The sequence below is a fragment of the Parasteatoda tepidariorum genome, chromosome 4, assembly GCF_982258835.1.
Source record: "Parasteatoda tepidariorum strain Cologne lab strain chromosome 4, Ptep-v5.0, whole genome shotgun sequence".
Lineage (NCBI taxonomy): Eukaryota > Metazoa > Arthropoda > Arachnida > Araneae > Theridiidae > Parasteatoda > Parasteatoda tepidariorum.
The window spans coordinates 117,453,912-117,475,685 of NC_141758.1; the positions used below are offsets into that span (position 1 = coordinate 117,453,912).

The 21,774-nt window shown below is 27.8% G+C and overlaps 1 long non-coding RNA gene and 1 pseudogene across 2 annotated transcripts in view; both read left to right on the forward strand.

Moving 5' to 3' along the window:
* Window positions 1-21,774, forward strand: part of LOC122272838 (eukaryotic translation initiation factor 4 gamma 3-like) — a 52,399-nt pseudogene that overhangs the window by 21,929 nt on the left and 8,696 nt on the right. The window contains exons 11-18 of the transcript XR_015433422.1: window positions 1,504-1,631; window positions 6,344-6,582; window positions 15,555-15,613; window positions 16,308-16,409; window positions 16,491-16,622; window positions 17,701-17,774; window positions 17,855-18,004; window positions 19,947-20,054. The product of XR_015433422.1 is annotated as a eukaryotic translation initiation factor 4 gamma 3-like (transcript). The remainder of the gene's footprint in view (window positions 1-1,503; window positions 1,632-6,343; window positions 6,583-15,554; window positions 15,614-16,307; window positions 16,410-16,490; window positions 16,623-17,700; window positions 17,775-17,854; window positions 18,005-19,946; window positions 20,055-21,774) is intronic.
* LOC147812634 (uncharacterized) lies at window positions 6,615-10,303 on the forward strand. The gene is made up of 3 exons (XR_015433334.1): window positions 6,615-7,502; window positions 7,693-7,798; window positions 10,169-10,303. It is a non-coding gene; the product is annotated as an uncharacterized LOC147812634 (long non-coding RNA).

Below are 21,774 nucleotides of genomic sequence, written 5' to 3' on the forward strand. Positions count from 1 at the left end.
AAGTTTCTCCCAAGTTTATCACATTTTAATATTAATCGCCCCAATTAGTTATTTCTTTATTGTCGCCAAATTATTTTTTTAAAAATAATTAATGTTAATTTTTCTCAGCTTCTAATAAATAAAAACAGTTGAAACTTTAGATTTTTCAATTGAAAAATATGTAAATTAATATGGTATAAAAAAATTCATACCTTATAATTCAATATTTTTTCATCCTCACTTTAATTAAATAATAAAAAATAATAAATAATTATTAAAAATTATTTTTTGCATGAAATTATCTTTGGGTAAATGAGTTTTATGAGTGGGTGCAATTTTTTTTGAATTGCTTCATTAGTTTTGAAAATATGACTGAAAACGCAAAAAGCGAAATTAACATTAAGGGGTACGAACTTTGAATCGCTCTCCTGACCAAACTATGGGGACCACATTTCCCAGATTGCGGCTACCCCCTATATTTTGAAGATAAGAAATCCAAATATGTAAAAAAAAATGCATGTTTATTCAGAGAAAGTACGTTTTTGTGTCTGATTTCGTAACTTAATTAATAGTTAGCACTAATTAATTAGCATATTTGAGGTCATCCCCAGGAACCATTAAGATTGACACTTAGTTCGTGAAAATCCGATCATTAGAACGAAAGTTATTCAGGGTGATTCGTTTTTTTTTTGCGGACTGTACAGGGAAAACACAGGGAATTTTTTTTTCTCCAGATTTGAGTGGTGACCTTGAAAAAGCTTTTTGTTTAATTATATACAGTTTTTGGTTTTATATATATATATATTGGACCAAATATTTTTTTGTAATTTTTTATGGCATTGCGTATTTTCTTTATCTAAATTTTCTCAATGAACATTATTTTCACAAAATCTGTTAAATAGCTTAATTATCTATTCTAACTCTCTTATCATACTCTAACTTCTTTTATATTAATAAGAGATTTTTCTGGAATATTTAATGTAGAAGTAAATTTAACGTTTCACTCTTACCCTTCAACTATCAAAGAATTTCAGTAGTTTCAGAAAATATTTTAGTTGTCGCAACAATTATATGTCAATGTATTTAATAAGTAAATGAACTTTGCCTACCATTATTTAAACTAATTTAATTAAAGTAAGTCAGATATACAAATATACACGTTAGTGAGTCACAATATCTTGGGGAATGGAAAATTTGCATTTTTCAGTGTGGCGAACTTAAATTTTGCACTTAACTTCACCATTTTATTTTTGATTTAATAAGGTGTATCTAAACAGTTAAATTAAATATAGAATATCTAATGATTGTGGTTTTGAAAGAATTTAGGTAACAAGAACTTAAAACAAAGTGAACTTGACTTCATTTTTATCACTTCCTGCACTAGTGACTATTTTTATTTCGTGTGCATTTGTTTTTAAAGAAGAATATTATTTTACTTAATTAATTTAATTGTCACATAATCAGAATTCCATGTCTTTAGTGAGAAGATCGAAAAACTTATGTTATTTTTTTTACTTATTGTAGCCTGATGAAGTAGATAGCATAAGGCTTGAACCAGGAAGAGTAATGCATAGTTGGCGTCGAAGTAGCAGTGGTGGTACCAAGACTCCTGCAGGTTCGTTCGATCCTGAGAAAACAGTTCTGACAAACAGGTAATTATTTTTATTTTCTATGTGTTAGTAAATTTTTATTTTCTGTGTTAGTAAATTTTTATTTTCTACATGTTTATAAATTTGAAAAGCAAAGCTGCCAACTTTTCCATGTTTTGCGAAAACTTTCGCTCATTTCTGCCCCGTTTTCGCCTTTCAGTGTCGGGACTGAAATATTCCGTATTTTCGAAATCAGTACGTGAAATTTTTATTTCCTGCATTGTGATAACTCAAATGTGTGCTTTTTATAGTGTATTAGAAAAATATCAAATCTATATTATATAAAACGCTAATACGTATGTATCAATAAAAACGATATTTCTTTTCTCGCGTTGGCAACAGTTTTCATTTTTAATGATAGGCTTCGGCGAGCAAGAGCACGTAGTGAGCATCATATGGCTAATCTATATTATATAAAGGGCTAATACGTTTTAATTGATAGGCTTCGGCGCGCAAGAGCACGTAGTGAGCATCATATGTCTAATCGGGTGAATTCTCACCGAATTATCAAAAAAATTCTCACAAAATTATCGTCATCGAAGCCGATGCTTTACATCCGGCGTTCAGTACTATTTCATATTGCTTTACAACACATGATTTTAGCCCTCTGGTGGGAAAGACTTTAAAACAAAACTTACAACAGTTACTTTTCTCAACAACTGAAATTTAGAATAGTGTGATTAAGAAAAATATGTGAACTGTTTGCAATTTCAAATTAATATTGAAATGCACAGGTTTAGAATTTTCTACAGCGAAACGTTTCGGAACTTCAGTGTTCAAAAAAGTATACAAAAGCTAGACGTTAAGAACGTATCCAATGAGCGAGCAAAGCGAGCATCGGATTGCGAAGCAATCCCAAACGAACTGCGAAAGCAGTTCCGGGGGTTGGCGAGCGCCAGCAAGCAGGGCACGAAGCCTCCTAGTTTAAAAGAAAAATATCTTGGTTTTTGAAGCCAGTGTACAAATTCAAAACAATGTCTTGTCGGAAAAACTGTCTGCAGGACCGCGTGGAATCTGAACAGATTATGCCTATAAAGACCTGCTATTCCAACATATTTCACATTGTCTTTTCATTTGGAAATTATTGCTGAAGTTTTCTACGTGTTTTTTTTTTCAATTCATTAATTTTTTTGTTTTATTTTATTATGATGCTATTTTATAAACGTATTTATTTGAATGAACTCTTTTGTATATTTGTTTTGTACCGCTGATTTCGCAGTAGCTTATTTCACATGGTTTTTTGTTTCGGGGCAGTTATTGTTGTGGATTTTTATATAATTTTTAATACTTTGTCATAATACACATGCAAATTTTAAATTGAGCAATCACTTCTTGACATGTTCGTCCTATTTATATTCAATGCTTTCTTGTTCCTGTTCTCTTTTTCGCCCTGTAATTAGCTCTACTGACAGGGTATCCACGCACTTGTAAAGTCCTTGAAAATCATGGAAATTCATTGATTTCGTCCTTGATTGAAAATTGTCGTGAAAACTCCCAGTTCGTCATCGATTTGGGGTATTTAAAAATTACACATCACTATTTTAATTTTTTGCATGAATTAAAAATCACACAGTGCAATCCGTAAGTGCAATTTAAAAACTTCTGTGCAATTTAAAAACTTCTGTGCTTCTTTTCCAGTGCAATTTAAAAACTTCTGCAACCAGATCCATTAGTGCAATTTTAAAATTACTAAACGCGAACTGTATTAATGTAATTTTGAAAAATAACTCATCGTAATCCGTATTAGTGCGATTTAAAAATCCCATAGTGCTATCTATGTGATTTTAAAAAATCACACATCGTGTTTTGTATTCACATGATTTAAAAATCACACACCACAATCCGCGTCGAGCAATTTAAAAAATAACACAACATGATCAGATTTTGTACGATTTAAAAATCACACATAGATATTTTTAATCAAAATATTTAAAAATCTTTTAACATGATTTATTTAGCATGATTTAAATATCAAACATCGCTATGTGATTTAAAAATCATTGTAATTAATTTCGTAAAAATCTCTCATCGTGATCTATTTTATGAACAATTTATTATTCTATGTGAACTTGAAATGTTTAAAATTGTAAAATTTTTGTTATACTAATTTTTGACAATTCTGGTTTTGGTTGAAAAATTTTTCAAGATAAGATTTTTTTCTGTTTAAGAGTTGTAAGATTCGAAATGTATTTGTAAAAATGTAATTTTGTTATTTATTTTGATTTCATTTGTCATAAGCATCTCTTTCTCACTATATATATATATATATATATATATATATATATATATATATATATATATATATATATATATATATATATATATATATATATATATATATATATATATATATATATATATATATATATATATATATATATATATATATATATATATATATATATATATCAAATATTTAACAGTTTTTTCATGATATAAACATAATGTTTGACAAGAAAAAAAACCTAAAAAATAAACGATAGATAGTTTGAAGTGTTTGTGCTTAATTATAAGAGTGTTCTTGTATCTAATACCTAACTTAATAAATATATATTTAATATATTTTTATTTTTCATATGTAGTTTAATTAAAGTTATATTTTTTATATTAAAACAAAACATTTATTAAGCAAAGTGTTTTAAGCCTCAATTGTACAAATGATTCCTGTTTGAAAAATAATATTTTTGTTTATGTTTGAAATGCTTTTTTTTTATTTAGTTTAAATTTCTCTCTTTATATATTTATTGTAATTTGATAGTACGTGAAATGATGTTGATATTTTTTTTTCCTTGAAATTAAATTAACACAATCCCTAGAATTGACCTTTTGAAAACGGCACATTTGAGTTTTATCAGATTAAACAATTTTAGCTTTGTAAATGTTCTTGTTGTTGTTGTTAATTTACGTTGCACTAGAGCTGCACAATGGGCTATTGGCAACGGTCTGGGAAACATCCCGAAGGATGATCCGAAGGCATGCCATCACAATTTTGATCCTCTGCGGAGGGGATGGCACCCCCGCTTCGGTAGCCCGACGACCTTAAATGTTCCTCAGAGGCATAATTAAATACTTTGAAAATATTGCCTGTTTGTTACCTTCAACTGCTGGTTTATTTTTTACTGTTATTGTGTATTCAGTTCTCTTTTTTTAATGCTTTTTGTTCAAATTGTTTTATTAAAATAATGTGTACCGCATTGGTCAGATAAAACAATATTATTTTTAAGGTAGAAAATTGCACTCATTACGATCTTCTTTTGACTATATTGTGTAATAAAGTATTAACCTGCTCAAGTCATGGAAAATGTTTGGTAGAAGTCATTTGAAAACTCCAGATTTAGCAGATACCCTGGCTGATTTCTACACGACTTTTAAAATTTCACATGCAAATTTCGCATAAACTCATTTTAGTATTTGATTTGCACTTTTTTGAGTTATTGCTAATAATTTCTACACTATTTTTGAAATCCTGCATTTTCTTAATTAGGTTTCCTAACAGCTGTGACTTGGTCTAAAATCCATATTAGTCTCCTCAATCTGTGCAGATTTTCTCATAATTCATTTTCCCAACAAAGAAGTGCCTTGGATTATTAGTGCACAGATTTTAAAGTCTGAATTTGTTTCCTTTAAAATACGATATATCGCTCATTCTTACCTAAAAAATTCTAGTCTCGAAGTGAAAAGATTAAAAAATAACAAAAATAGAAAGAGTTTGCGGCTGTAGAAATAAAATTTTTTATAATTTTTATAGCATGTTAAATATTCAATTTTTTTAAACAGATAATTTGCTTTGACTAAGCAAACTTCTAATCCTAGTTTTAATGAAGACAGAAGACGAACTTAATAGTTTACTAATCCTTTGCCTCGTGGTAGAATTGAAGTGATATTGTCGTTGAACGTTTTTGCCGAAAGGTTTTTCTTTTGAAAATTTATGAATCTTACTTTTCTTTTCTGCAGAAATTTGCGCGTAATAATTGATAATAATCATCCAATCATAATCATCATCATAATAATCATGCCGATAACATCGTAAATCAGTGTAATGTTTCTATTGTATTTTCAGCAGTTATTGATATTGATTTTCATGTGCTTTTTAAATTTCCCGATATATTTCAAACAATATGGAAAATTTTGGATCGTGCATTTGAGTATTTACTCTTTAAGGCAATAATTCTATCAAATTTTTGGCGGTTATTGCTATTGATTTCTCCATAGTTTTTAAATCCGATATTTTTTATACCGCGTTATTTATTACAACAATCTAATCTCGAAACGAAACACGCTTTTGAGGAGTTCGATTCGTGTGATTTTATCGTCGATCTTAATTTTTGGCAATTACTACTACGAATTTCATGATTTTTTATTATCTTTTTAAATTGTTATGATTATTTACAAAATTTGATAATTTGGAAAAACGTACAAGTAATTTGTACCCCCCCCCCTCCCTACTATATACGAGAATATCATCCGTAATGTTAAAATGAAAAATTATTTCACTTTCAATTAAAAAAATATACCGTTTCTATTGTAAACACAGCTCTTTTGTTACTCTAATATAATAACATATATATGTTTGTTATTAATGAAAGTATCTTGCAGAAATATAATAGTGCTAGAGAGTTTAGTTGCAGATAGCTCGAAAAAATTCTGCCTCAGGGATCTTTTGTAGCATTCGCATTTCATCATGTAACTTAAATTTGCCTTTTCTTTCCTATTAGATCTGCTGCATCAAGTCGTGAATCTAGTCATGGGCAAAATACGCAGTTGCCTCCTGTCATAAGGAAAACTCCTTCTAACTCTAAGGAAAAAGATAATGTGATAGAAGCAGTGAAAGGGTCCGTTGGAGATGGTACCTCTAGTGAGATTAAAGCCACTGAAATGAAAAAGAATCCTGAACCCCAACTCATTGGCAAAGGAACTGATTCAATGGGTTCGCTTATTTGCGATTTTTTTTTAAGTTAACTTTCAGTTATAATTTTGAAATATTATAGTTGAAATTTTTCATTATTTATTTGAAAGAATGCTTTGGGAAAGAATTTTCTCAGACAATTTAAATGTTAAGGACTTTTCCTAATTTTAATTGGTAGCTTTCTCATAATTAAATTAAATGTAAAAGTGCTGTTAAATGTGAAATACTCAATACAATAAAAAAACATAAACTTTATTTTTAAAATTTTTGTTTTCGGTGGAGAAATTAGTTATACATTTCAGGGTGCATAGCGTTTTTAAAAAGTGATTAATTTTCCCTTTTTCAAAATGAGATTTTTCCTTTAGCATGTTGATTTTCGCTACAAATTATGCAAACAGACACAGTTCACATTGTTCTATTCAATATTTTCACGATTAATTCAACCCCAATCTATTTCGGCGTATGGTCAGTCCGTAGCGTATAGAAATGCCATTCGTTTTACATGATTCAAAATTTCATGGTTTTTGACAATTTTTTTTTTTTGACATGACGGTTAAAACAAAATAAAACCGTCAGTTGTCAAAAACTTTCCAACCATGCCTAATCATATTTTTTTAAGTGCTTAAAAATATTTTTTGAGTGCTAGAAAAGTGCTTAAAAGGTGCTTATTTTTTGTAGAATAATTTGGCCACGCTCATTGCCTTTAATTTATATTGAATTGGGTTCCTATCCTCTTCATTTCTAATCCTTGAGAAAATATATTTATAAACCAGTCATTGTTTTTACCTTTTTTAGGAAGCAATCAGGTATGTCAAGGAGCTGGCTTCGCCTAGTACAATCCACTTGTTCATCAATGCTGAAATTAACAATGTCTTAGAGCTTTCTGTCGAAGCACGCCATTCCCTTGGCCAATTACTTTTTAACTTAGTCAAACAAAATATTATCACCTTCGATCATTATAAAAAAGGGTAGATTCAGAATTTTTTTATTTTCAGTTTATTTTTTATTGATAATCAAGTTGAGCATCAAAAAATTTTAAGACTAAAATTTTAATGTAATGCTTATGAAATATTTTTTACAGTATTGTCAAGTATTTCTATCTTAAATATTTTTTACTCAGAATTACAATTAGCTATTTTTTTAAATGCATCTTTTCAGGACTTACCAAGCTATTTCCCTTTAAAGGCAAGATGCACGCAGTTCTTATATACCTTTGAAACTATTTAAGAAGTACTTGAAACTACAAAAATTACAAAATATTGAGGTACTAAATATTTCTTAAAAACTCTTAGATTATCGTAATGCTAATGCCTAATACAGGAAGAGATTCCTTCGCTTTTCTGCTAAATTACGCCTGTTTAGTGCCAGGGTATCTGGGCCACCGTGAAAGTCATGAGAAATCATAGAAAGTCATGAATTTCAATGCTGAGCAAAATTTGGCATGAAATGTCATAATTTTAACTATTTTTTAAAAAAAAAAAAATTATGGAAAGTCATGGATTTAGGTCGCTGAAAAATCTAATTTTTAAAATGAAATTCCCCCTCCCAATTTAACGGCATTCCAAATATCTGAATTTGTAAGAAAATTCCCACTCACAGTCATATTTTGTTCAAATATGAAATGTTTTATTCATGTTCGTTAAAAATTATGGTGTTCTTTCAAAAAATGAAAGAAAAAACATAATTTCATTTGTTATTTTTTTATTTTTCATTTAATCAATTTAAAATTCTAATTGAAGCCAGTCACTGGCGAATTTTTATTCCTCAATGAGAACAGAAAAATCCTGAGTATTTCTTTCCTTTCCGATGAACAAGAAAAGTATCTCTAGAATATAATTCTGTAGAAAAAAATTATTTGCTTTTGTATTGTTTTCACTTACTTTATTGCTTAAACTCTTTCTTTACTCTGTTTTTTTTAAATTAAAAATCTATGAACATGCAGATGCAGAGTATAACAGTTTTGGTTATACCTATCATTTCAATTAATGTAACTATAATACTTTTTTAATTTATCGTCTTGTTTTTGTCGGGAGAAAATAGTAACTTTGTTAAGTTATGAAAACTCTTGGAATTAGTCATGAATTTGAAAATCTAAAATGTAGTAGATACCCTGTAGTGATTTTCACCTGACTTATTTATCCTCAATATTTATCCGTTTTCCATTTTTATATTGATAAAAAACTTGGAAATCATGGTCGCGAGATCCAGAGTTTGGTAATTAAGAGTCACAGTGGGAAAAATCATACACTTTTAAAGATTTGAGATGGAATTGTCATAACAAAAGTTTGTTATAAAGTGATTGTCCAAATTTAAAATTCTTGAATTATAACAGTATTCCTATAAATGGAAATCCGTATAACAATAGCTTTTAAAAGCAAAATGTGATCGACAAAACCTCGTAGACAACATAACTGGACCAAATTGAGTGCATCAAAAAATGATTCTTCAAATGCTAGTTTCAAAATCCCCCCTACAAGACAAAGTAGTACTTAAAAATCAAAATTAATTCAATAATAATCAAGAGTAATTTGGAGTAGCTGAAAAAATAGCCATCAACAAACCATGTCAAAAAAAGACTGCTTAAGTGCGTAACTCCAAATCAATGTACGTTATAATGTTGACATTTTAAAACCTATAATTCAATTTGTTTCAATTCAAAAATTTCATATTCGTTGGAAAAAATTGTTTAAGTTTAGAATATATCAAGAAATTGATGGTAGCTTAAGACCATACAGCATGCCCAGTACATTAAAGTAAAATTGCATAAATTAAAAGAAAATTTAATTTTTTTTTAAATAGTAAAACGGCCATGATAAATTAATTTTTGTTTGCTGCATGGTTGATTTTGTAACGACATTTTTTTAATAGTGTGTTTTATGCATGCAATAAAATGTTAAGAGTTAAGAACAAAACTTTGTTTAAATTTTATATAAAGTTAATATATAAACTTGTATTATATAGTAAGTGTATGCATAGCTGCTAACTCTACTGGTTAACTTAAAATTCTCCTGGTTTTTGTACATTTTAGAAAATTAACTAAAATTGAGTAAGTTTCCTTGAAAAACTCCCTATGGAAATAGAATTTGTGTACAGATTATTTCTTGAATATTTAAATAAGTATTACTAATACATAATAAAGTGAACCTCATTTATTATATATCAGTTCAAAACTTTTTTTATTCTAAAATGCTCAGAACTTTGTTTGTAAATTAATTTAAAAAAATCTAACTATCTTTGGTGAGTTAAATGCCTATTAATATTTGAAATTATGAGTAAACATAGTACATAACATTCCACATATGTTTAATGTCAATCATAACTGGAAAATATTGCAATTTTTCTATTTTGATGACTCCCTAAAATTCCCTATGTGTAAAATAGTTAGCACATAATTCAACAGTTATCATGAAATTTATTCTACATCGTAAAATCTACTAGATTTTGATGTATGATGTGTTCCATGTGTATATATTAATAGACTTAACATATAACTGACTTAGCATATATTATCTATTAAGTCTTCAATATCTTTGTATGGACACTGTTTAAAGGTGTGTTCAACTTTAAACTGTTTTAGGCCAATTATCTTTTTCCTTATTAATTACAGTGCCCTGTTTCACAATTTTTTTTTTAGGTTCGAAGTTGTGCTAGAGTCAATAGATGAGTTCACACTAGATATCCCCAGGATATGCGAGTACATTGGAGAGATCCTTGAACCTATTACAGAAGATAACAAATTTACCCTAGATGTTCTTAAAGATGTCCTAAATCCTTGTATTCCTTCCCAGACAGCTGGACTGTTGGTATCAGCATCCCTACATTGTGCAGCTAAAAGAAGAGTAAGCAATTTGTTTTTATTTTTTATTTTTATCCATCCTCATTTTTAACAAATTTTTTCTCTGTTTTACATAGTACCCGGTTACCTCAATAAGTTGTCAGGGTGAGTAGTGTTTTAAAGTGCTTATTTTTGATTTACGTTTTTTAAAAGCCCTTAAAGGCGTTTTTTTTTAAAGTCAGGTTCTGTAAAAAGTGAATTTTCCATCTTTTAAAAATATATTTTTTTTTTCTTTGCAGTGTCGATTGTCATTATAAATTACAAAAATGCATGACTTTCACAATTTTCTCTACGATATATAATAGAAACTAGTTATTTTATCACGTTTTTGTAAAGTTTTTGGAAATGTTAAGTTTAAATTTTTCTGTTTGTTAATTGCAATCCAAGTTGCTAAATTATTTAGCCAACTAATACAGCAGGCACACGTTTTTTCGTGAAATTTTGTAAATTCTAAGGCTGTTGGTTTACTGACTTATAGTTATGGCTGTTAGTTACTGACCTGCGGTTTATACACTTTAGATTTTGTTCCACAGTCCGATTCGTTACAAGAGAATTGCTAAAGAGATGTATCTTAGATTTCTCCCTTTTCGAGTAATGGTTTCAAAATTTCTGTATATTTTTATGGTGTTCTAAATGTGCATTTAAGTAATCGCTTATAGACACTCTGGATACACAAGAATTCCATTCTAAATCCATGTTGTGTTTTGATAGTTTAGTTAGCTGTTGCTACATATTTTATATGATTTCTAAAATTTTGTTATAAAAAAAATGAAATTTGAATTGCTCAAAATATCGCTTTAGAAAGATGGTGTTGAAGAAATGAAGTCTACTTTATTATAGAATAAAGCATGAACAATTGTGTCTTGAAAGTAAAGACTAGATCTTTGCTTTTAGAATGGTATAATGATTAAACTTCATAATATAATGCACACATATCACATTTAAATTTTGCATGGATATGGTCACATATAGGTGAATATTTAGGTATATGGAATATTACAGCATCTGATATGTTTTGTGGCTGACAGATTTTGTTTAAGAATTCCTGGAAGTGAGAAAAAGATTGAGACTTTCACTTATTTTCACTCTCTGAGTTTAGCTAAATTTTACTTGACAACAACATAAATTGATTAATAACAGTAAATTGTTATGACATATAAATTTGGTTTTGCTGGTTGTTACTTGAGATTTTATTGTAGTCCCAAGTAGCACCTAATATTAGATAACATCAGAAAATCGGCAAAATCTAAAGTTATCTTGCACAACTTCTAATATTAGAAAGATACAAGAGGTCGCTGTTTGCTCAGCCTTATATAATAATAGATTCTATGCAAACTAATATTATCTAGCATTCGCCAAAATATTATTTTGCATTAGTTTTGATGCTATATAATATTAGATTTTGTATTTTCTGATATTATCTCGCTGTGCTTTTTATTTTTTTGGAGTAAGCGAGAGGAAGATATGGATAGTAGTAGAATAATTCGGCGATATAATTTTACTTAATTTTCTGTATTGTTGTGAAACAATAAAACATAGAACAATAGTTTTATGTCATTCCATGCATTATTTACTTAGCAATACAGAAATACTAAATAAAATTATATTAGTGAATTCTGCTACCTTCCATTTTTCTCCTCCTTACTTCAAAGTATATCTTATGTACAGCTGAATTTTTTGAATATTTCAAACTTAATTAGGAAATAATATTTTATTGAAACTTTTATTGATATTTTTTTCTATTCATGCAATGGGTTTTCTGACAAATTTAATATCATTAATAATTTTCAAGTCTTTAATTTTAAAATGTACTCTTAATTTTTTTCTAAAAAACTGGGCTTATTTTATCAAAATCTCAATTTAATTTGTTAGTTCGTAATATATATATATATATATATATATTTATATATATTTTAAATGTGTAACTTAAGCCATTTGTATTGACAATAGATAAACCTCATTTATCATTTTCATCACAAAATTATTTTATTTATCACATATTTATATACTTTTAGTGAATTCTATCATTTAATAACAACAAATGTCATACTTTCTACTTTGATTGAATTCAAATGCTTCTGTAGACTGATTTGTTCGCAAGTAAGTGAAAATAAATAAGTATGCGAATAGCTTATTGTAATATTTATGATTTCTTGATATTAAATTTAATTTGGATATATCAATTACATTTTAAAAATATTTAATTTGCATTTTTAAATATATAAATTTATGTTTCATATAATATTTAAACATATATTTGTTGTTAAAAATGCATATAACATTCAAATTTGAAGCAATAAAATAATAATCTTTGCAACGGTACATTTACCGACGAAATAAAACTGGGCGGTGATACCCAACATTCATGTGAGCGGGGCACCCGAAATCCAATGTCTTGGTAAATTTGTAATTACGCGAACAATTTTTCACATATGAACTTGTTTCTTTGTGCAAATTTAACTTAAGACTACATAATTTAATACTGTATGTATAGAAAAAATTATTTTTTTAGTATTAAAATGAAGTTTAATCGAAACATTCAACCAATTTTTCTCAATTTCATGACTACTGTATTCAACATATTTTCAAAACTATTGTTTACCATGTTATCAGCTGCATAAATACTTGAAACTTTGAAAATAATCTTTTTTTAATATAACAGTTAATGTCCGATGGCCCATTGACATGCAAAAATATTCTATACATATGAAATTGAGAGTGGGCGGGGGTACCCGACACTCCCCTACTGAAATTTAAAAAGAAAAGAAATTAGATTTTGCAATGAAAAAAAAAATTAAAACTATTAAACATTGAATATTTATTTGAAACTTTAATTATTTAATTTGAAAATGTTTTTCAGAAGTTGTAATATCCTTTACAATGAATTAAATGGTTAAATTCCGGTATCGATACCAGCGTAAAAAAAATTTCATTAGTGTCACACAAAAAATAAAACAGTGGGAAGGAGATCAACTAAAAGAATTTAACTCATAAGCACTTCCAAACAAACCATCATATATTTTTAAAAAAAATAAATAATCAAATTGCAAAACCTTTCAACCTCTTTTATTAGACCAGAAAATAACTACTCGCTATGTGGCAAATTACCAAAAAGAGTGCCGAAAAATGTTAAATAAACAAATGCTTGTTTTAAAAATCGTATAAGTACATCAATGTAAAAAGATACTATAAGAATTCAAAATCATCAATTTATGGTTAAAAACACCATGTAGAAGGAGAATTCTTTAACAATTCACATATTTCAAAGTTGTAATATATATATTAATTATATTCTGCCCCTCCCCCAAATATGTTTACATAACATTCTTTAATAGTCAGTATGCATAACATTTATTTTTTATTATCTAATTAAATTTTTAGTCTCAGATTATATCTAATAGAAATTTATTTAAAAACTTTATTAAGCAATAATTATTTATTAGACTAATTATTATTATAATAATTATTCAATAAATATTTATTAAACTAAAAGAAACAATACAGAATAAGACAAACTCGAAAGGTATAACCCCGGGCAAACATATACATATTATTTTTAAAAAAAATTGCAAGTTTAAAATCTACTTGGCGATTGCAGTTGGCGGGACAAATAACGATACTGAAATATCCCCAAGAAATTAAAATAAAAATGGTTAATTATTTTTTTTTTTACAATATTTTAGACATGAAATTTTAATACGGTAACAGTATTGTTTGTATTGAACGTTAAACATTCTAGAATGTAATGGTTTAAACTGAGCTAAAAGTAGCAGATCATTAATTTTCTAATTGTTTTAACTTGGCCAATTTGTTTACAGACAATTATTTTTTTTTTCGTTGTTGCAGAAAAACTTTGTCACAGTCAAATTACTTAGCAAACGTTGTTTAACAAGCATATTTTGAACTAATTACATTACTTATTATTTATAGCTAGGCAATAAGTTAACAGAGAAGTCAACTACTATGTGCGAACAATAATGATCACAATTCATAATATTAACTGACTTAAGTCAGTTTCTTAAAAATGATGAGCTATATCTGCAATTGTAAAAGAAAATTAAATTTTACAATGAAAAAAACAATTTAAAATTGTTAAACAATATTTATTTGAAACTTAAATTATTTAATTTGAAAATTTTTTTAAAAAATTGTAATATTCTTTACATTGAAATTTAATGAGTAAAGTGCAGTAACGATACTTGCATCAAAAAATCTCGGTAGAGCCACACAAAAAGTAACATAGTGGAAAGGAGATTAACAAAAAGAGTTTAGCTCATAAACACTCCCAAGCTAATAAAAAAAAGAGTTCAAACTGCAAAAATCTTTGTGACAAGCCAACAAAAAAAGTGGCGAAAAGTGTTAAATAAACAATTGCTTATTTTCTCCCATTGCTTATTTTAAAATTTGATTAATGTAAAAGAACATCAATGTAACAAGATACTTTGAGAATTCAAAATCATCAATTCATGGTTGAAAAAATCATGTAGAAGGAGAATTCTCTAACAATTCACATATTTCAAAGTTGTAAATACATACTAAATATAGTTCGCCCCTCCCCCAAATATTTTGACATAGCATTCTTTAACAGACAGTATGCATACCCAACATTTGTCAAATAATTTTTTTCTTATAGTTTAACTAAATTCTTTCAGCATTAGATTGTTTCTAATAGGAATTTATTTAAAAAATATAATTTAATCAAAGCTCTACATTCACCATAATCACCATTTTGAATAGACCATATTATTGCTTACTTTTTAATCATTTACAAATTAATATAAATCATGATGCATCAAAAACTTACAGATTAGTCTATATTCAAATAAAAATTAGTCTATATTTAAATAAAAAAATTTAATTTATTCATTGTAGTACAATATTTCAAACATGAAATTTTAATATGCTATCAATATTGTTTGTATTAAACTTTAAACATTCTACAATATAATGATTTTAACTGCGCTATATATATATTTTGATTTAACACGGTTAATTTGTTTACAGACAATTACTTTTGTCTTTTTCATTTTTGCAGAAAAACAGTACTTATTACTTATAGTTAGACAATAAGTTTTAACAAAGAAGTCAACTACTACGAGTGAACAATAATGATCACAATACAAAATATTTACTGACTTTATTGGATACATGATCAGTAAATTAATTCTTAAATGTCTTAATTTAGTGGTCAAGTTTGTTATGGACACTGAATGTTTCTACAACATCTACAATCTCAAACACATCGTGCTTTAAATTACTTTTCTAGATAAACTTTAACTCAAGGAAAAAACATTACCTACGCTACTACTTTATCATGTAACTATCATTGAAATTTATAAAGTTTACAAAAAACTACTAAATTATAAATACCTGAAATAGTTGAAACAAAAACTGCTCAGCGGAAACAAGATTGCGAGTTCGTCTTGCAAACAAGCAGAAGGAGTTACAACTCAACATAAACAGTTGAAAAAGTTTTTCGAGTTCAATCGTTCGCAAACTACTACGAATATTATTTTTCGTTTTCTTTGCATTGGCTGAAAATGATATTTAAGTAATATTTAATTTATCGTTTTCTTTCATAAATAAATGCTTATTTATTAATAATATGAGATAACTTTTCGCAAAAATGTGGCACTGGACCAAAAGTAATGAAATAGGTGATAATTTTGAAAGTTCGAGTGTTAGATCGAATACTATTTAATTTTACATAATATGAGCTCTAATATTAGAAGATAGGATTCAAGAGTTTTGCGTTTTCTAGCAGGGCAGTATTATATTGCATCTTTCGAATATTAGATCACATCTTTTTGCTACCTGGGGTGTATATGAATGGTTTGTTAGATTGGGATGAAGAAAATTAACTAAACTTCACAATTCAATGTAAGAAATGTGTCCAAATTAGTTTTACGTTAATCATTGAAATTTCCTTTTTGATCAGAGAACTATCATCAAACTTGGAGAGCTGTGGCGAGAATCTAAGCTACAGTGGACTGACATTTTATGGAACGATGCTAAAGTAGACGAATTTATTCTAAAACAGGTAAGTAGTGTGGTTTTTATAAACAAGTGAGAAAGGAAAAAATTTGAAATTGCATTGTTATAATGTATTACTTTCTTTTAGAAATTGGAATTCACGATTTGTCCTACTAAAGTAAAGCCTACCAAACCAATGTCAATTGAAGAGATTAAAAAGAATCTCCTCGATTTGCCTCAAAAAACTGACGAAAGTGAAGAAATATTTGACTGGATAAATGTAAGTTCATGTATTTTATTTTTGAGTATAAAATTTGACAATAAAAGATTCATAATGCGTAAAGGAATAAATAAGTAAAGCTAAATGTGCAATTTTTTTAATTATTTATTCTTCGCGATATGTTGGTTAAAGTAATTAACTTTTTGAATAATAACAAAAAAAGTAGTGAAGTGTGATGAAACAATATTTACTATTCATTAATTAATTCAATTTTTAATCATGTACTTATTAATTGCAAGAGAAAGCTGAAATAAATAGCTTTATGTTTTGCAACTTTCTAAATAATATTTCATATTTTTTTTTTTAAAAAAAGGGTGAGAAACCTTCGTGTATTAATTAGTTATATAAAATTATGATTATGAAGTGTGCTAACAAAAATGTGTACTTTCATTGAAAATCATTGATAGTATAAAAGTCTAGAAATCTATTAAAAGGAGAATTTTAATGTTTTAACATATAATACGGAAAAATAAAAAGGTATTTATGTCATTCTCAGTAAATTTAAATATTGGTGATATTTTCATAAATTATCTCTCATGGCATAAAAATGATCTCTGTTTTTGGAAATGCTGAAATATATTTGAAATTTTTTTAAATTTTCTTTAATTTTTTTGCATTTATAAGTTATGTTTTTGTTTCAGAAAATAATAAAATATGTGCTATAATTTTTAATAACTTGAGTCTGAAATTGGTCATGTTTCTCCAATTTTTCCATCAATACTGTTTTTATGACTGAAGAAAAAGTATTAGAATATCTGATAAATAAGATTAAAAGAACTTTCAAAAATATGTTTTAAGCAAATTGGGTTTTATATTAAATCATTTGCTACCTAATACCAAAAAAATGCAGTTTTTATGTAGTCATATATTTTTCAGTATTCATTTGTGTCTTATGATTATTTTTTATACTTTCTATTGAATTTTCCGTCTGCAATATTATGCACTCTATTTTTAATATTACACTTTTTTTCCCGATAATCAAGCTCTGCTCATGCATTGACTTACTTTTTCTGCTTTTTTTCCTTCCTATAAATTTATAATTTCTTTTGGCATGCTCTAATGGTTTAATTTTTTTCAGGCCAATGTATCTGAATGTACAGAACCTAAATTTATCCGTGCCTTGGTGTCTGCTGTGCATGAAAATGCCAGAAAAGTTTTTTTTTATTGTACATATCCTTTCTATTCTATTCTTTTTCTTTTTGAAAACTTGTTTAAATAATTGTTTTTGTTATAGATACTACTTCTGGGTGGGAATTAGATGTTACGAAATTGAAAAAAAAGGATATCTATACTAACACGGCATATAGATAATAATGAAAATCTAGAACTTCAAGCTTTATATGCTATTCAGTCACTAATGAATCAACAAAATCAACCTAAAGGTAATTCATTCATTGATCCACTTACATGGCAATTTTATGACATACATCCTGTAATCTCATAATCCCTATAAAGTTTTACATTATCTCTGCCTTGCAAGATTTTGTATATTACAAATTATGTTCTGCATTTTTTTTTCCAATTTAATTTAAGACTAACTTTTATTATTGAATAAGATATTGTTTGGTATTTTTACAGTAAAATATTGCTTTGTATAATAATACCCAGTATGTAGCCTGATTTCAAGAATATCTTGTTTCAAAATAACTATAAAAATGCCATTTTTCATTCCATTAAAACTTTTCATTAGGCTAGGAAATTTTTTTAAATATTTTAAAACTGGAAATGAACCAGAAACAGAAAATTGTCATATGGCGTGACTTTTCTTAATACTGCAGTTGGCATTGCGTTTTTTTTTATTTTTCAAGGTCTTATGCAAAATATTATTTAATCTTTATTTATATATTTGCTTAGTTTGAACTTTGTTAAACCTTCTCCTAGTAAATATTTAAATCGAAAAAGATTTATTGAATAAAAATTCCGTCAGATGAAATACTTATTTTATTTCTAATGGTAGTGTGGATTGATTATGGATAGAAATAACAGAACTCAAGAGAACAAATATAAAAATAATTAAAAATAGTTATTTCCTCATTTGACACCTTGCTTCCCAGAATCGCTCAGCAATAGTTGCTTCACGAAGAGCACTGCAACGAAGAACGTGGTGGCAATCCATTACAAATTGTCCTCTACATATAAAGCAGTATGGATCAGAAGCCATCTTGAATCTGTATAAGTAAGCGACAAAGCCTGAACTGAGCCACCCTTCATCACTCGCCCAGTCTGTGATGCTATTTGGCACGAAAACCTTCCACGTTTTGTTGGAATTTCTTTGTATCAGTTGTTTCTACAAAATAGGTCAAAACTTTTCTTTTGGGAACTTGTTTAAAGGGTGAAAAGGGGGCCGGGATTATTATTGACTAAATCATTGGCCATTTCATTGCCTTTAATTCCACAGTGAGAAGGGATCCATTGCTGAGGACAGATTTTCCATCAATTAGGACAATTTAATCCATCACTAGAAGAGGGACTGTTCACAGATTTTATTGAATAAAGAGCTGCTAATGAGCTGGAAAAAATGGCAACATATGTGAGCTTGTCTAGAAAGCATACTAGAGTTGTTCCACGGTGGCACAGATCACAGTAATTTTATCGATGTAGGTTGTTCTTTTATTACCCACGAAAATTGCAAAACACTCCAGTCAAGGTGGGTTGACAACCTGCTGTCCGTGGGAGCTTCTGAACACAAAGAATTTTTATTCTTAAAAAATAAAATAAAAATTGAATTGCAAGTTTGAGTCATCACTTTTTAATGCCCTCAATTTGCCAAGATTCCATTGTACCTTTTCACCTTTTCAACGGTTACTTCCTACGAAATTCTCCTTGATATTTAATATATTAGTCTGCGTGAATTTCAAATTTGATTGGTCACTTTTCACAATATATATAAATATATATATATACATATTTGCTATATCAATTATTAATAAGAGGAAAAATATTTCTATAAAAAATGTTTTTTTAATGAAAAGGTATTTTGAATAAGTTCTATCAATTAAAAGTATTTAATTTTCTGCAAATACACAAATTTTTTTGCTGAAAAAATTTGATGCTAGAACACTAACATTTATATAAAAATTATCATACTTGCTACCAACTTGACTAAATGGATCATGGTATATGATAGTTAAGTCATTTAATAAAAATGTAGTTATATTATTGAATTTTTTTTCTTTATTTAGGCAATTTAATTTAATAGTTATTGACATCTATTTTCATGCTTTAGGCTACTGAAAACAACTATGTTCTTCATTTTTTGTGGCAACCCTTTGCTAGTATCGGAGATAGTCTCTTATTTTTTCTATCAATTTCTTATATTTTTAGGAATTCTAAGGCAGATTTTCGACATTTTCTACAACGATAACGTTATCACCGAAGAATCTTTTAAAAACTGGGAACAAAGTGATGATATAAACTAAGTGGAAGGCAAAGGTGTAGCATTACATTCTCTCAAATCTTTTTTCACTTGGCTAAAGGAAACAGATTCTGGTGATTCTGTGACTGATGAATGACGATTCTTGCGCTCTGAATTATTTTACTTAGATAAAGACTCGACAGCAGTTATTTTGTGTATGATACAAGCTTACTTAATGAATCCTGATGCGACTAATCAATCAGTTGGATCTCTATTCCGAGTTTACTATAGGAAAAATGAATTGTTTGTGCAATTTAAACAAAGTTATCCCCCGTTTTGTAAATTAGAGAAACATTTGCAGCTTCTGGTGCATTTTATAAAAAGAAAAATATTCCTTTTGTTATTGAATGATTGACTTGTGCATGTGTTTAAAAGGGTGCAAGTTTTATCTTGTTTACTTATATTTAATGTGAACAATTGCTTCTGATGTTTGGATGGTCGCGTGACTTTCTTCTTAAAAAACCATGACGGCTGTTTCATTGGTTTTGATTCATAATAAATGATGAGAATCACGGAAAGATAGAGACCCGATTATTTTAAAGACCTGAAAAGATTTTAGTTTTCTTTAAATTTTGTAAAATGACCCATTGTACCTAACTGCCAAAAAATAAGCTAATTTATGAATTGTTAATTTTTCTTAAAATTGCGTATGTTGTCTCAAGGTTGTGCCTTTAATTATTTTGTTCGGCCATTTTGCTCAAGTTAAGTATCTGTTTATTTCTGTAGCGGCTTAGAGGGGGGAAGTATACTTTGTAAAAAAAATATATATATAAAAGCAGTACTGTTCCTACAGGTGATTAATGAAATTTTTTTTTAAAGCAAAACAAAAAAGTGTATAATCATATACTTAACAGCATACTGTCACGATGAAATAATGAGAAGCTGATTTAATTTTAGATTAATTTAACATTTACAAATAATTTTTAAACATTTACGAATTAAAAACATTTACAAATAAATTAATTCTAGATTATGCCAAATGTATTTCCACTTCATATTGTGATATCAAAATGTAAAAAAAAGGACAGTAAATTAAATAGCTGCAATTTTGTGCAGAGTATTTTATTTTTAGATGATATTAGATTAAAAGTTTATACAAGTACTTCTGTGACATATTTAGAATCCAATATCGTGATTCTTGTTATAACTAAGTTTTTTTCTTAAATTAGTTGCTATAAAGGTGTGAAATTTTTCATTGGTAGGTAATTTAGTAATAAATCCTAATGTAAAAAATTATGTTAATCTTGTATATTTAAATCGCTATTCTTATAAGAACTAAGTTTTTTCTTAAATTAGTTGCTACAAAGGTGGGATATGTTTTCCGTGGTAGGAATTATAAATCTTAGTTTATAAAAATTAGAAATTGGTATCGTCATATCGAGTTTTTGCACAAAAGAATTTTCAGTGTTTTTAACTTTGCGTTAGAATGACCTCTGTGAAATATCGTTATTGGTGAAAAAAATGTTCTCTGCATTCCATGAATTGCATTAAATGCGATACTTTGTGATTTCTATTTAAACTAATCGAATAGTTTTTTCTTCTTGCCAAGGGCCCCACGGCGACATTGTCGCAGAACGATACCAAGTTCTTGCGGAAAGATTTTACCTTTGGGAAGTTTTGGTTTTCAGAAATTTTTCTAAGATTTTTCCTCTTTTCTTCAGAATTATATTCAAAAGATGCTTTTCTCACGCATAGAAGAGGGAAAAAATGCTTATGATTTCTCTATTCTCATTTGAG